Source organism: Saimiri boliviensis, chromosome 20 (assembly GCF_048565385.1).
Source record: "Saimiri boliviensis isolate mSaiBol1 chromosome 20, mSaiBol1.pri, whole genome shotgun sequence".
NCBI lineage: Eukaryota > Metazoa > Chordata > Mammalia > Primates > Cebidae > Saimiri > Saimiri boliviensis.
The window spans coordinates 22452589-22468571 of record NC_133468.1 but is presented as its reverse complement, the minus strand read 5'-3'; the positions used below and the strand labels follow the sequence as shown (position 1 = coordinate 22468571).

Sequence of the window (15983 nt, the reverse complement as noted above, 5' to 3'; positions counted from 1 at the left end):
AGATCGAGACCATCCTGGTTAACATAGTGAAACCCCGTCTCTACTAAAAATAGAAAAAATTAGCTGGGCATGGTGGCACATACCTGTAATCCCAGCTACTCAGGAGGCTGAGGCAGGAGAATTGCCTGAACCCAGGAGGCGGAGGTTGTGGTGAGCCGAGATCGCACCATTGCACTCCAGCCTGGGTAACAAGAGCGAAACTCCATCTCAAAAAAAAAAAAAAAAAAAAAAGCATAAAAAGGAAAGGCTTTTTTTACCTACGGTAGGACAAGACTAGGTCTTGGCTATTCCAAAAATGCAAGGTACCCTCCTACTGTACCAGACTACACGGAAAAGTGCTTTCTCCATTCTAGCTTCTGGTAACCAAATGTTTGCTTCCTGACTACTTAATTCAAAGTAACTTTAAGCATTTAACCTTTTCTTACAATATATAGGTTATCATTAATGACTTTTTCAAAAGATGACAGGAAAAAAGAGGTGTGTCTTGTGTTTTAATGCAGAACCAACATAAACAATTGTGACTTACTTGATGTAATACCACTATTTGCATTAACAATAAAATTTTCTAACTCATAAGAAGGCATCATTTTGCCCCCACCACACGTTCACATATTTCAAGAGCTAAATGAAAAGAAGTACCATTCCTTTTATTGATTTATAAATTTTTTTCTTTTTTCTTTTTTGAGACAGAGTTTTGCTCTTGTTACCCAGGCTGGAGTGCAATGGTGCGATCTCGGCTCACCGCAACCTCCGCCTCCCGGGTTCAGGCAATTCTCCTGCCTCAGCCTCCTGAGTAGCAGGACGTGCCACCATGCCCAGCTGTTTTGTATTTTTAGTAGAGACGGAGTTTCACCATGTTGACCAGGATGGTCTCGATCTCTTGACCTCGTGATCCACCCGCCTCGGCCTCCCAAAGTGCTGGGATTACAGGCTTGAGCCACCCCGCCCGGCTATAAATTTTTTTTCTATAGAGTCTCATTCTGTCACCCAGGCTGGAGTGCACTGGTGCGATCATGGCTCACTGCAGTATCAACCTCCTGAACTCAAGCGATCCTCTCACCTCAGCCTCCCAAGTAGCTGGGACTAACAGGCACCTGCCACCATGCCAGCCTCCCTTCCTTTTATTAGAACTAAACCATACTTACCTTAAGTCTGAGGTGAAGTTTCACAGCTCTCTTTTATCAACTGTTTATATACACTTCTCTTGGCTAAAATTTACTTTCATTTGCTTCATTTAAGTAATTTACTCTTAATTTCAAACTAATAACTTAGAACCTGATGCAGTGTCTCACATCTGTAATCCTAACACTTTAGGAGCCTGAGGTGGGCAAAATGCTTGAAGCCCAGGAGTTCAAGACTAGCCTGGACAACATAAGAAGACTCCATGTCTCTACAAATAGGAAAATTAGCTTGGTGTGGTGGTATGCACCTGTGATCCCAGCTACTTAGGAGACCGAGGTGGGAGGACTGCTTGAGCCTGGGAGGTCAAGGCTTCAGTGAGCCATGTTCACACTATTGCACTCCAGCCTGGGCAAGAGAGTGAAACTCTGTCTTAAAAAAAAAAAAAAAAAAAAAAAAAAGCCGGGCACGGTGGCTCAAGCCTGTAACCTTAGCACTTTGGGAGGCTGAGGCGGGTGGATCACGAGGTCAAGAGATCGAGACCATCCTGGTCAACATGGTGAAACCCCGTCTCTACTAAAAATACAAAAATTGGCTGGGTATGGTGGCATGTGCCTGTAATCCCAGCTACTCAGGAGGCTGAGGCAGGAGAATTGCCTGAACCCGGGAGGCGGAGGTTGTGGTGAGCCGAGATCACGCCATTGCACTCCAGCCTGGGTAACAAGAGTGAAACTCCGTCTCAAAAAAAAAAAAAAAAAAAAAAAGAAGCCGGGCAGAGTGGCTCGCGCACATAATGCCAACGCTTTGGGAGGCCGAAGGATCACCTGAGGTCAGGAGTTTGAGACCAGCCTGGCCAACATGGCAAAATCCCGTCTCTACTAAAAACACAAAAATTAGCCGGGTGTGGTGGTGGGCACCTTGTAGTCCCAGCTACGAAGAAGACTGAAGCAGGAAAATCGCTTGAACCTAGGAGGCAGAGATTGCAGTGAGCCAATATCGCACCACTGCAGTCTAGCCTGGGCAACAGAGCAAGATTCTGTCTCAAAAGAACAGAAAATCAAATACAAAAACAAAAAACACCTAATATTTACTAGAGGTTTTTGTTTTTTTAAGACAGACTCTCACTGTCACCCAGGCTGGAGTGCAGTGGCGAAATCTTGGCTCACTGCAAACTCCACCTCCTGGGTTCAAGCTATTCTCATACCTCAGCCACCTGAGTAGCTAGGATTACAGGTGCGTACATCATGCTCAGCTAATTTTTATATTTTTAGTAGATAGGGTTTCACCATGTTGGTCAGGCTGGTCTCAAAACTCCTAGCTTCAAGTGATCCACCCACCTCTGCCTCCAAAAGTGCTGGGATTATAGGTGTGAGCCACTGCACCCAGCCAAATTTGCTAGAGTTTAGGCTCCTTCCCGTATCTTTAATTTTTACTCCCAGTGCAACTATGGCCCAGCCAATTACTTTACAGCTGTTTATATCAAGTAATGGTATCTGATATGTTTATCTTTATGAAGTTCAGTAAGAATGATAATATTTTGCAACTGGATTTTTATACTTTGCTATTTCCTCATATGTATACAAAATACCCAAGCATTAAATGCTTTTAATAACATAGGGAAGAAACACCTAATTGTGTAATGATGAGTGAAAACTACAAAAAGGGGGGGAAGGGGTAATAAAACTGGTAATTGTGTGTGGGTAGTAAATGATTGGCAAAGCAGAAAAAATCAAATAGCTAAGTGCAATAAAAAATTTTACCACAATAAATTTAAAATGGAATTATCATCATACAATTCAGCAATCCCACTTCTGGGTACATATCCAAAAGAACTGAGAGTAGGATCTCAAAGAGATATTAGCCAAAAGGTAGAAGGTGGAAGCAACCCTAGTGTCCACTGACACATGAAATGACAAACAAACTGTGAGCCAGACAGATAGAGACATATATAGAAAAAAAAAATAAGCCGGGTGTGGTGGTGCACACCTGTAGTCCCAGCTACTCGGGAGGCTGAGGCAGGAGAATCGCTTGAACCCGGGAGGCCGAGGTTGCAGTGAGCTGAGATCGCGCCACTGCACTCCAGCCTGGGCGACAGAGTGAGACTCGGTCTCAAAAAAAAAAAAAGAAAAAAAAAAAAAAGTGGCCAGGCCTGGCTCACGCCTGTAATCCCAGCACTTTGGGAGGCAGAGGCAGGCAGATCACCTGAGGTCAGGAGTTCGAGACCAGACCGGCTAACATAGCAAAACCCCATCTCTACTAAAAATACAAAATTAGCCAGGCATGGTGGCGCATAACTATAGTCCCAGCTACTTGGGAGGCTAAGGCAGGAGAACAGCTTGAGCCTAGTTAATATTTTCAAGCCTTAAAAAGGCTGAAATATAGGCCAGGCATGGTGGCTCATACCTGTAATCCCAGCATTCTGTGAGGCTGAAGCAGGCAGACTGCTTGAGGCCAGGAGTTCAAGACCACCCTGGCCAACATGGTGAAACCCTGTCTCTACTAAAAATAGAAAAATTAGCAGGGCACAGAAGTGTACACCTGTAATCCCAGCTACTTGGGAAACTGAGGCACAAAAATCATGTGAACCCAGGAGGCAGAGGTTGCAGTGAAAAGACATCGTGCCACTGTACTCCAGCCTTGGTGACAGAGTAAGACTGTGTCAAAAAAAAAAAAAAAAAAAGGAAATCATGACACATGCTACAACATGAATGAGACCTGGGGACACTAAGTAAAATAAAGCCTATCATAAAAAGATATCGTATGAATCCACTTAAAAGCAAGGTATCTAAAGTAGTCAAATTCACAGAAGCAGAAAGCACAATGGTTGATAGCAGGTAGAAGAGAAATGGGAAGCTGTTGTCTAATAACTACTGAATTTTAGTTTTGCCAGACAAAAACTTCTGGAGACCTGTTTTACAGCAATGTGAATGTATTTAACACTATTTTGAACTGTATGCTTAATGGTTAAAATATATTTTGTTGTGTTTTTTTTTGTAATTTCAAAAAACTCTTACAAATATAATATCTAAGGCAGACATGCCCACAAAGCCAAGTTCGAGGCCAGTCTGGGCAACACAGAAAGAACCAACTATTAATAAACAAAATGCAGCTGGGCCTGGTGGCTCACGCCTGTAATCCCAACAACTTGAGAGGCCGTGGTGGGTGGATCACCTGAGGTCAGTAGTTCAAGACCAGCCTGGCCAACATGGTGAAACTCCATCTCTACTAAAAATACAAAAAATTAGCCAGGTGTGGTGGCAGACGCCTATAATCCTAGCTACTCGGGAGGCCAAGGCAGGAGAATCACTTGAACTTAGGAGGGGGAGATTGCAGTGAGCTGAGATTGTGCCATTGCACTCTGGCCTAGGCAACAAGGTGAGACTCCACCTCAAAAATAAATAAATAAATAAAAGCAGCCAGGAACAATGGCTCAAGCCTATAATACTAGCTACTTGGAAGGCTGATCACCTAAGGCCAGGAGTTCAAGACCAACTAACAGTGAGACTCAATCTCATAATTAAAAAATGAAAATATGAAAAAAATAATAAATGTATATCTAGCTAAATATAGAAGAGAACATTTTACAAGAAGCAATACACTGATAGTTAAAGAATTATGCTGGGCGCGGTGGCTCAAGCCTGTAATCCCAGCACTTTGGGAGGTCGAGGCGGATGGATCACAAGGTCAAGAGATCGAGACTATCCTGGTCAACATAGTGAAACCCCATCTCTACTAAAAATACAAAAAAAAATTAGCTGGGCGTGGTGGCGCGTGCCTGTAATCCCAGCTACTCAGGAGGCTGAGGCAGGAGAATTGCCTGAACCCAGGAGGCGGAGGTTGCGGTGAGCCGAGATCACGCCACTGCACTCCAGCCTGGGTAACAAGAGCAAAACTCGGTCTCAAAAAAAAAAAGAAAAAGAATTACGGCCGGGCGCGGTGGCTCAAGCCTGTAATCCCAGCACTTTGGGAGGCCAAGGCGGGTGGATCACGAGGTCAAGAGATCGAGACCATCCTGGTCAACATGGTGAAACCCCGTCTCTACTAAAAATACAAAAAATTAGCTAGGCATGGTGGCACGTGCCTGTAATCCCAGCTACTCAGGAGGCTGAGGCAGGAGAATTGCCTGAACCCAGGAGGCGGAGGTTGCGGTGAGCCGAGATCGCGCCATTGCACTCCAGCCTGGGCAACAAGAGCGAAACTCTGTCTCAAAAAAAAAAAAAAAAAAAAAAAAAAAAAAAAAAAAGAATCACTAGTGCTGCCAGGCATGGTGGCTCACAGCTGTAATCCCAGCACTTTGGGAGGCCAAGGTGGGCAGATCACAAGGTCGGGAGTTCAAGACCAGGCTGACCAACACAGTGAAACCCTGTCTCTACTAAAAATACAAAAATTACCCAGGCGCGGTGGCACACGCCTGTAATCCCAACTACTTGGAGGTTGAGGCAGGAGAATCGCTTAAACCAGGGAGGCAGAAGCTGCAGTGAGCTGAGATTGTGCCATTGCACTACAGCCTGGGTGATGGAGCGAGACTCCGCCTCAAAAAGAAAGAAAAGAATTATTAGTGCAAGGGAAACAGTAATTACATAGCAGGGAAACAGTAATTATATAACAGAGAAACAGGACAACACCCTAACCTTAGGGAGAATCAAAGTACACATTGCCAATGAGGGCACATGGCTATCATGGGCCTGCAGAGGCAGTGTTCCAAGATCACAACATTGCCTGCATAACCTAAACCAGTCAGGAGTAAATATCAAGCAAATCCAAATTGAGGAACAGTCCTTATTATATAATTGCTACATAATTATATTGCAAGTAAATACTTAATAATTTACTGGAGGAGAAAAAACACTTTCAAGGAAATTTTTATTGGAAAAATTGAAGAAATAAGGAAACATGAGATACAAAGTAAAGTAATCTATTAATGTTTCTTTAATTTGAAAACTATATTGTAGCTATAGTTTTCCTTTCATCTTAGAAAAGAAATGCTCAAGCATTAAGTAAAGTAGAATGACATCCTGAACTCAGTCCTCAAACAGTTCAGGAAAAAAAAACTGCATAGAGAATGTTAAATTAAATGTAGCAAAATGTTAAAAACGAGTGACTTGACTAAAGAGTTTACAAGAATTCTCTGTTTTAAATTACCTAAAAATAAGAAGCTAAAAAATAGTGGGTTTTTTTTGTTTTGTTTTGTTTTTTTGTTTGTTTGTTTTTTGAGATGGAGTTTCACTCTTGTTACCCAGGCTGGAGTGCAATGGCGCGATCTCGGCTCACCGCAACCTCCGCCTCCTGGGTTAAGGCAATTCTCCTGCCTCAGCCTCCTGAGTAGCTGGGATTACAGGCATGCGCCACCATGCCCAGCTAATTTTTAGTATTTTTAGTAGAGACGGGGTTTCACCATGTTGACCAGGATGATCTCGATCTCTCTTTTTTTTTTTTTTTTTTGAGACGGAGTTTTCGCTCTTGTTACCCAGGCTGGAGTGCAATGGCACGATCTCGGCTCACTGCAACCTCCGCCTCCTGGGCTCAGGCAATTCTCCTGCCTCAGCCTCCTAAGTAGCTGGGATTACAGGCATGCGCCACCACGCCCAGCTAGTTTTTTGTATTTTTAGTAGAGACGGGGTTTCACCATGTTGACCAGGATGGTCTCGATCTCTCGACCTCGTGATCCACCCGCCTCGGCCTCCCAAAGTGCTGGGATTACAGGCTTGAGCCACCGCGCCCGGCTCTCTCGATCTCTTGACCTTGTGATCCACCCGTCTCGGCCTCCCAAAGTGCTGGGATTACAGGCTTGAGCCACCGCGCCCGGCCCAAAAATAGTGTTTTTTAAAAGCAAGAATTCAGTTTACTTCAGTTCCACCAACACTTCTAAGCACAGAAAGCACACAAAAAAGAAAATTTGTACCACTTAAGTATAAATGCCAGCAAATTCACCTCAATTATCACTAAGTATCAATCTATATGAAACATAGTGAGACCCTTATCTCTTAAAAATAAATGAATTTTTTAAAAAACAAGTATGCTAACTGGTCTGATAGTATAATAACAGTCTCAGCCCTAGGACACAGCTTCAGTAGGTGTGACCAGAACACACCAGGCAATGCTAAATGAGGTTACAGTCTTCAGAAGGAAAGAAATCACTGTGGATTAGTGATCAGGAAATGGGCTTTGCAGGGAATGGGACCTTGAAGGGCTCAAGCAGATTAAATGAAGAGCCAAATAAGGAGTGGTAAATGGTGAAGACTAGTTATCCATTCTGAATATTATTAAGGAAGGATTCAGAGGCTTAAAAAAGCAATAAAATAAAGGGATCCATCTGGCAGAAAAAGAGGAGGGCATGTTAGTGAGTGTGCCTGAGTGGAAAGGGTTGCCAGTCTAAGAGTGTGATAGATGGAGAATAACCAGTCTCTTAATAAGGAGGCTGGCCGGAAGCAGTAGCTCACACCTGCAATCTCAGCACTTTGGGAGGCCGAGGTGGGTGGATCACTTGAGACCAAGTGTTCAAGACCAAACTGGCCTACGTGGTGAAACCCCATCTCTACTAAAAATACAAAACCGGCTGGGCACAGTTGCTCATGCCTATAATCCCAGCTACTTAGGAGGCTGAGGCAGGAGAATTGCTTGAACCCAGTAGGTGAAGATTGCAATGAGCCAAGATTGCATCACTGCACTCTAGCCTGGGTGACAAGAGCAATACTTCATCTCAGAAAAATAAAATAAAACAAATAAAAATATAAAAATACAAAAAACCTGGTGGTGTATGTCTGTAATCCCAGCTACCTGGGAGGCTGAGGCAGGGGAACTGCTTGAACTCAGGAGGTGGAGGCTGTAGTGAACTGAGACATACCACTGCACTCCAGCCTAGGCAACAGGGTGACTCCGTCTCTTAAATAAAAAAAAAAATAAAAAAATTTAAAAGAAAAGAAAAAGAGGCTGGCTAAGCATAACAGCAATGGCTTAGTGTAGTGACACACACCTGTGGTCCCAGCTACTTGAGAGGCTGAGGTGAAAGGGTCGGTTGAGCCCAGAAGGTTAAGCCTGAAGTGAGTGGTGATGGCACCACTGCATTCCAGCCTGGATGGCAAAGCAAGACCTTGCCTCAAAAAAAGAAAAAAAAAAAAAGGAGAGAGAGACTACTAGTGAAGTCTTCTGACTGTCTAGTGATGTGATTAAATGTGTCTAAATCACTTTGTTAAAAATGTGGCCAGGCACTGTGGCTCATGCCTGTAATCCTAGCACTTTGGGAAGCTGAGGCAGGCAGATCACCTGAGGTCAGAAGTGCAAGACCAGCCTGGCCAATATGGCTAAACTGCATCTCTACTAAAAATACAAAAAAATTAGGTGGGCGTGATGGTGGGCACTTGTAATCCCAGCTACTCGGGAGGCTAATGCAGGAGAATCACTTGAACCCAGGAGGCAGACGTTGCAGTGAGCCAAGATCACGACACTGTACTCCAGCCTGGGCGACAGAAAGAGACTCCATCTCAAAAACAAGAAACAAAAAAAATTAAGCATAGCTATCCTAGTCTGATCTCATCATTTAAAAATTACAAAGAAGAGCATAAAAATAACTCCCTTTCCCTTTCATTCTCAAAAGCGAGCCCTTTTCAATAATGTTTAGAAAGCATACCGGGTAGCCAGGTGCTGTGGCTCATGCCTGTAATCCAGGCACTTCTGGAGGCCAAAGCAGGGGTATTGTTTGAGCCTAGGTGTTCGAGACTTTGTTGTTACTAAAAATAAAACAATTAGCCAGGTGTGGAGGAACAGGCCTGTAGTCCGCCTGCTATTCAGAAGGCTAAGACAGGAGGATCACTTGTGACCAGGAGTTCACGGCTGCAGTAGCTGTGATCACGCCACTGCATGCCAGCCTGGGCAACAGAGACCCTGTCTCTAGGAAACAAAACAAAAAAAAAAAGAACATGCCAGGCGCAGTGGCTCACAGCTATAATCCCAGGACACTGGGATGCTGAGGCGGGCAGATCATGAGGTCAGGAGATCAATCAAGACCATCCTGGCCGGGCACAGTGGCTCACGCCTGTAATCCTTGCATTTTGGGAGGCCGAGGTGGGTGGATAACCTGAGGTCAGGAGTTCAAGACCAGCCTGGCCATCATGGTGAAACCCCATCTTAAAAAAAAAAAAAAAAAAAAAGACCATCCTGGCTAACACAGCGAAACCCCGTCTCTACTAAAAATACAAAAATTAGCAGGATGCCGTGGCACGTGCCTATAATCCTAGCTACTCAGGAGGCTGAGGCACAAGAATTGCTCGAACCCAGGAGGCCAAGGTTGCAGTGAACCTTAGATCGCACCACTACACTCTAGCTTGGTGACAGAGTGAGACTCCAACTCAAGAAAAAAAAAAAAAAAGGCCAGGCGCGGTGGCTCAAGCCTGTAATCCTAGCACTTTGGGAGGCCAAGGCGGGTGGATCACAAGGTCGAGAGATCGAGACCAACCTGGTCAACATGGTGAAACCCTGTCTCTACTAAAAATACAAAAAATTAGCTGGGCATGGTGGCACGTACCTATAATCCCAGCTACTCAGGAGGCTGAGGCAGGAGAATTGCCTGAACCCGGGAGGCGGAGGTTGCGGTGAGCTGAGATCGCGCCATTGCACTCCAGCCTGGGCAACAAGAGCGAAACTCCGTCGCAAAAAAAAAAAAAAAAAAAAGGCAGGGGGTGGCGAGAATAATACTTCATGGGTATTATCTGAAACTTCTACAGATCCTTTCAAAGCATTTTAAAGATGCTCCTATTATACTGCAGGCCATAATACAACAGGATGCAGGTTCAATGGATATCTAAAATCAAACCCATATTAAGTGGTTTCAAAAGCTACTGTCGGGTCAGGGGCAGTGGCTCATTCCTGTAATCCCAGCACTTTGGCAGGCCAAGTCAGGAGGATCACTTGAGGTCAGGGGTTTGAGACCAGCCTGGCCAACATGTTGAAACTCCATCTCTACTAAAAATTCGCCAGGCGTCGTGGTGCACACCTGCAGTCCCAGCTACTCGGTAGGCTTAGGCAGGAGAACTGCTTGACCCCAAAAGGGAGAGAGGTTGCAGTGAGCCTAGACTGGACCACTGTACTCCTCCAACCTGGGCGACCAGGTGAGACTCTGTCTCAAAAAAAAAAAAAAGAAAAAATTACTGTCACATTCATCCTATTATAGTTCTGCCACTTAGCACCTACTTCATAAAAGTAATAATAGTGGCCGGGCGCGGTGGCTCAAGCCTGTAATCCCAGCACTTTGGGAGGCTGAGGCGGGTGGATCACGAGGTCGAGAGATCGAGACCATCCTGGTCAACATGGTGAAACCCCGTCTCTACTAAAAATACAAAAAATTAGCTGGACATGGTGGCGCGTGCCTGTAATCCCAGCTACTCAGGAGGCTGAGGCAGGAGAATTGCCTGAACCCAGGGGGCGGAGGTTGCGGTGAGCCGAGATCGTGCCATTGCACTCCAGCCTGGGTAACAAGAGCGAAACCCCGTCTCAAAAAAAAAAAAAAAAAAAAAAAAAAAAAAGTAATAATAGTTTGGGCCGGGCATGGTGGCTTACGCCTGTAATCCTAGCACTTTGGGAGGCCGAGGTGGGTGGATCACCCGAGGTCAGGAGTTCAAGACCAGCCTGGCCATCATGGTGAGACCCCATCTTTAAAAAAAAAAAAAAAAAAAAAAAGTAATAATAGTTTGGCTGGTCACAGTGGCTCACGCCTGTAATTCCAACACTTTGGGACACCAAGGTGGGTGGATTACCTGAGGTCAGGAGTTCTAGACTAGCCAGACCAACATGGAGAAACCCCATCTCTATCAAAAATGCAAAATTAGCTGGGCGTGGTGACACATGCCTGTAATCCCAGCTACTTGGGAGGCTGAGGCAGGAGAATCACTTGAACCTGGAAGGCGGAGGTTGCTGTGAGCCAAGATGAAGCCATTGCACTCCAGCCTGGGCAACGAACAAAACTCCATCTCAAAAAAAAAAAAAAAAAAAAAAAAGCAATAATAGTTAATACTTATACAGCACTTACTATGTGCCAGGCACTATTCTAAATGCGTAATTACATCAACTGATTTAATCAAACAGCAAACCTATTAGTAAAGTACTATTATTGTCCCTATTTTATAGTTGAGAAAACTAAAGCACAGAAAAGGAAAGTAACCTTCCCAAGGAAAGTGACCCAGTGGCTCTCCCAGTAGAGGTAGGATATGTATACAGGTAGTAGCCCAAAGTCAGGTTCTTAACCACTGTCTCCCCTTATTTCATTAAGTTACTTAACCTCTCTTCTCCACCAAGAGGGTGGAGGAGCTAACAGGCCCACATGCTCTTTTCTGAATCCTGAAGCAGTAGACAAGCTTCAGTATTCACATTTTTTTCTCTTTTTCAGAAGATATTAAGCATGCCATTATCAAACATATTAATATTTCAGCAGTTAGATAAAACGCAAGCATACTCACACTAAATGGGATGGATAAACAGATAAAACAGCCTTATATCATTGCAGGTCAGATTAGGTTTTGTCACCAAAAAACTAACGAAAGAAGTCCAGTTTTCAGAGCCTTTTGTATTTTCGAAGTGCAGTTAACAAACTTGGTAGAATTTTCAGCAACAATAAATAAGAATACATATACATGAGAACTTATAGGGTCTAGTACACCGTAGGTAGGCAAAATATATGGTGGCTATTATATTAAAATTAAAATGCATTTGATTTTATTTCCTAAATATCACTGGATAATTTAAATAAAAGCTCCAAATATTACAAGGGCAGTCTGCAGAGTACCCAAATAGATGGGGGGTGGGAGAGAAGATGACTTTAGCAACATTCAAAACAATATCTTATAAAATCAACTGGTGGGAAGGGAGGCTGAAAAAATAAAGATCTTTCCGACCATAAAAAATTCTCAATCGTGGCCAGGCAAAGTGGCTCATACCTGTAATCACAGCACTTTGGGAGGCCCAGGCAGGCAGATCACTTGAGGCCAAGAGTTCAAGACCAGTCTGGCCAACATGGTAAAACCCATCTCTACTAAAATTACAAAAAATATCTGCCAGGTGCAGTGATGCACACCTATAACCCCAGCTACTCAGGAAGCTGACACACAAGAATCACTTGAACTTCTGAAGCAGAGGTTGCAGTGAGCCAAGATCTTGCTACTGTGCTCCAAGCTGGGCAGCAGAGTAAGACTCTGTCTCAATAAAGGAAAAAAAAATTAATCTTGGCCGGGCGCGGTGGCTCAAGCCTGTAATCCCAGCACTTTGGGAGGCCAAGGCGGGTGGATCACGAGGTCAAGAGATCGAGACCATCCTGGTCAACATGGTGAAACCCCGTCTCTACTAAAAATACAAAAAATTAGCTGGGCATGGTGGCGCGTGCCTGTAATCCCAGCTACTCAGGAGGCTGAGGCAGGAGAATTGCCTGAACCCAGGAGGCGGAGGTTGCAGTGAGCCGAGATCGCGCCATTGCACTCCAGCCTGGGTAACAAGAGCGAAACTCCGTCTCAAAAAAAAAAAAAAAATTAATCTTTAAAAAAAAGTTTATTGCCGGGCGCAATGGCTCAAGCCTGTAATCCTAGCACTTTGGGAGGCCGAGGCGGGTGGATCACGAGGTCAAGAGATCGAGACCATCCTGGTCAACATGGTGAAACCCCATCTCTACTAAAAATACAAAAAATTAGCTGGGCATGGTGGCCCGTGCCTGTAATCCTAGCTACTCAGGAGGCTGAGGCAGGAGAATTGCCTGAACCCAGGAGGTGAAGGTTGCGGTGAGCCGAAATCCCGCCATTGCACTCCAGCCTGGGTAACAAGAGCGAAACTCCGTCTCAAAAAAAAAAAAGAAAGAAAGAAATACAAATTAGCCAGGCGTGGTGGCACATGCCTATAATTCCAGCTACTTGGGAGGCTGAGGCAGGAGAATCACTTGAATCCAGGAGGCAGAGACTGCAGTGAGCCGAGATTGCGCCGTTGCAGTTCAGCCTGGGCAATAAGAGCGAAACTGTCTCTCTCACACACAAAAAAATACATTGCTTGGTTTGTAATTATATCTCATTGTTAGTTAACAAGTAACTGTTTTCAGAGACAAAGTCTCACTCTTTCACCCAGGCTGCAGTACAGTGAGGAGATCTCACCTCACTGCAACCTCCATCTCCCGGGCTCAAGTGATTCTCATGTCTCAGACTCTCAAGTAGCTAGGATTACAGGTACACACCACAACATACAGGTAATTTTTTTTTGTATTTTTAGGTTAGGCCAGGTTTCGCCATGTTGGCCAGGCTGATCTCCAACTCCTGGTCTCAAATGATCCTACCTCTTCGGCCTCTCAAAGTGCTAGGTTACGGGCATGAGCCACTGTGACCAGCCTTAACCAGTAACCTTTCAAAGAGGCTTAACAAATTTATCATTCCATTACTTTGGCAAACTACCCCCTAAAAATAAGTTATCTTTAAATACGGTCCAAGAATCTGCTGTGTCAGAATCACTTTAATACGCAAAATGATGGAATGAAGCTCAGAAATCTATGCACATTTGTTTTGAGGACCACTGCCCAAAAGTGTATAGATATTCTATATTAAATTACCTAGAATGTAACTTATTAAATCTACCTAGAGTGTAACTTAATTTCCAATTATTTTCTTGCAAAACCTGCCTCTACAGCAAGCTTCTATTCTCCTGGTAATGTGTGTCTGAATTTACTAAACAATTTAGGGAAAACAGGGCAAATAAATACCAAGAAACAATGATGTACTTTATAGACAAAAATAACTACTAACACATCTTTCATTTTTTATCAATATAAAATTAACTCAGCCATTACAGTGAAGATATTATACATAATATATAAACTCTTTAGTAGTCCCCATAGAAAACCTGATTTTAGGAAGATTAGACCTTGTTTCAAGAAGAGCTGTATTTTAAAACAGTACACAGTACAGTACAGTCTCATTTTTATTTATTTTTGTTTTTTGAGACAGAGTTTTGCTCTTGTTGCCCAGGCTGGAGTGCAATGGCGCGATCTCAGCTCACCACAACTTCCGCTTCCCAGGTTCAAGTGATTCTCCTGCCTCAGTCTCCCGAGTAGCTGGAATTATAGGCATGCACTACCATACCTGGCTAATTTTTGTATTTTAGTACAAACAGGGTTTCACCGTATTGGCCAGGCTGGTCTTGAACTCCTGACCTCAAGTGATCCACCCGCCTCGGCCTCTCAAAGTGCAACTGCCACTGCACCCAGCCCATACCAGTCTTAGTTACAGTAAGAGGTTGAAAATCTCATTAGAAACCCCAAGTCCAGCCGGGCGCGGTGGCTCACGCCGGTAATCCCAGCACTTTGGGAGGCTGAGATGGGTGGATCACGAGGTCAAGAGATCAAGACCATCCTGGTCAACTTGGTGAAACCCCGTCTCTACTAAAAATACAAAAAAACGCCGGGCGCGGTGGCTCAAGCCTGTAATCCCAGCACTTTGGGAGGCCGAGGCGGGTGGATCACGAGGTCGAGAGATCGAGACCATCCTGGTCAACATGGTGAAACCCCGTTTCTACTAAAAATACAAAAAAATAGCTGGGCGTGGTGGCACGTGCCTGTAATCCCAGCTACTTAGGAGGCTGAGGCAGGAGAATTGCCTGAGCCCAGGAGGCGGAGGTTGCGGTGAGCCGAGATTGCGCCATTGCACTCCAGCCTGGGTAACAAGAGCGAAACTCTGTCTCAAAAAAAAAAAAAAAAAAAAAAAAAACAAAAAAAAAAATTAGCTGGGCATGATGGCTCATGCCTGTAATCCTAGCTACTCAGGAGGCTGAGGCAGGAGAATTGCCTGAACCCAGGAGGCAGAGGTTGCGGTGAGCTGAGATCATGCCATTGCACTCCAGCCTGGGTAAGAAGAGTGGAACACCATCTCCAAAAAAAAAAAAAAAAAAAGAAAAGAAACCCCAAGTCCAGGCCAAGCACAGTGGCTCATGCCTGTAATTCCCAGCACTTTGGGAGGCTGAGGCAGGCAGATCACCTGAGGTAAGGAGTTCAAGACTAGCCTGGTCAACATGGTAAAACCCCATGTCTACTAAAAATATAAAAATTAGCCAGGCGTGGTGGCAGGCACCTGCAATCCCGGGTACTAAGAAGACTGAGGCACAAGAATTGTTTCAACCCAGAAGTCAGAGGTTGCATGAAGACCACACCATTGCACTCCAGCCTGGGCACAAAAGTTTGACTCCATCTCAAAAAAAGAAAAAAAGAGGCCGGGCACAGTGGCTCACGCCTGTAATCCCAGCACTTTGGGAGGCCGAGGCGGGTGGATCACGAGGTCAAGAGATTGAGACCATCCTGGTCAACATGGTGAAACCCCGTCTCTACTAAAAATACAAAAAATTAGCTGGGCGTGGTGGTGCGTGCCTATAAACCCAGCTACTCAGGAGGCTGAGGCAGGAGAATTGCCTGAACCCAGGAGGTGGAGGTTGCGGTGAGCCGAGATCGCGCCATTGCACTCCAGCCTGGGTAACGAGAGCGAAACTCCGTCTCAAAAAAAAAAAAAAGAAAGAAAGAAAGAAAAAAGAAATCCCAAGTCCAATAAAACATGCCTGGTATAGTTTGTTTATAACACATCTAGTTAGTGTATAAAATCTGCTTTTAAGTTTTATTTTTAATTCTATAATTTGTTACAGGATTCTTTATTTTTTCTTTTCTTTTTATTTTTCTAGAGTAGCTTCTCCACAGACAGAGCAGGGCTACCTCCTCAGCATAGTGGCCCAGAGCATTCTTTTTTTTTTGAGACGGAGTTGCGCTCTTGTTACCCAGGCTGGAGTGCAATGGAGCAATCTCGGCTCACCGCAACCTCTGCCTCCTGGGTTCAGGCAATTCTCCTGCCTCAGCCTCCTGAGTAGCT

General features: G+C 44.5%; 1 protein-coding gene across 10 annotated transcripts in view; it reads right to left on the bottom strand.

Annotated features, from left to right (window-relative positions):
• Positions 1-15983, bottom strand: part of PWWP2A (PWWP domain containing 2A) — a 73839-nt gene that overhangs the window by 44464 nt on the left and 13392 nt on the right. The window contains exon 1 of one of the 10 annotated variants that reach the window (XM_074390291.1): positions 5511-6662. The exons of the other annotated variants lie outside the window; for them this stretch is intronic. The gene's annotated coding sequence lies outside the window, so the exon portion shown is untranslated. Of the gene's footprint in view, positions 1-5510; positions 6663-15983 lie in introns of those variants that run through there. 10 annotated transcript variants of the gene reach the window in all.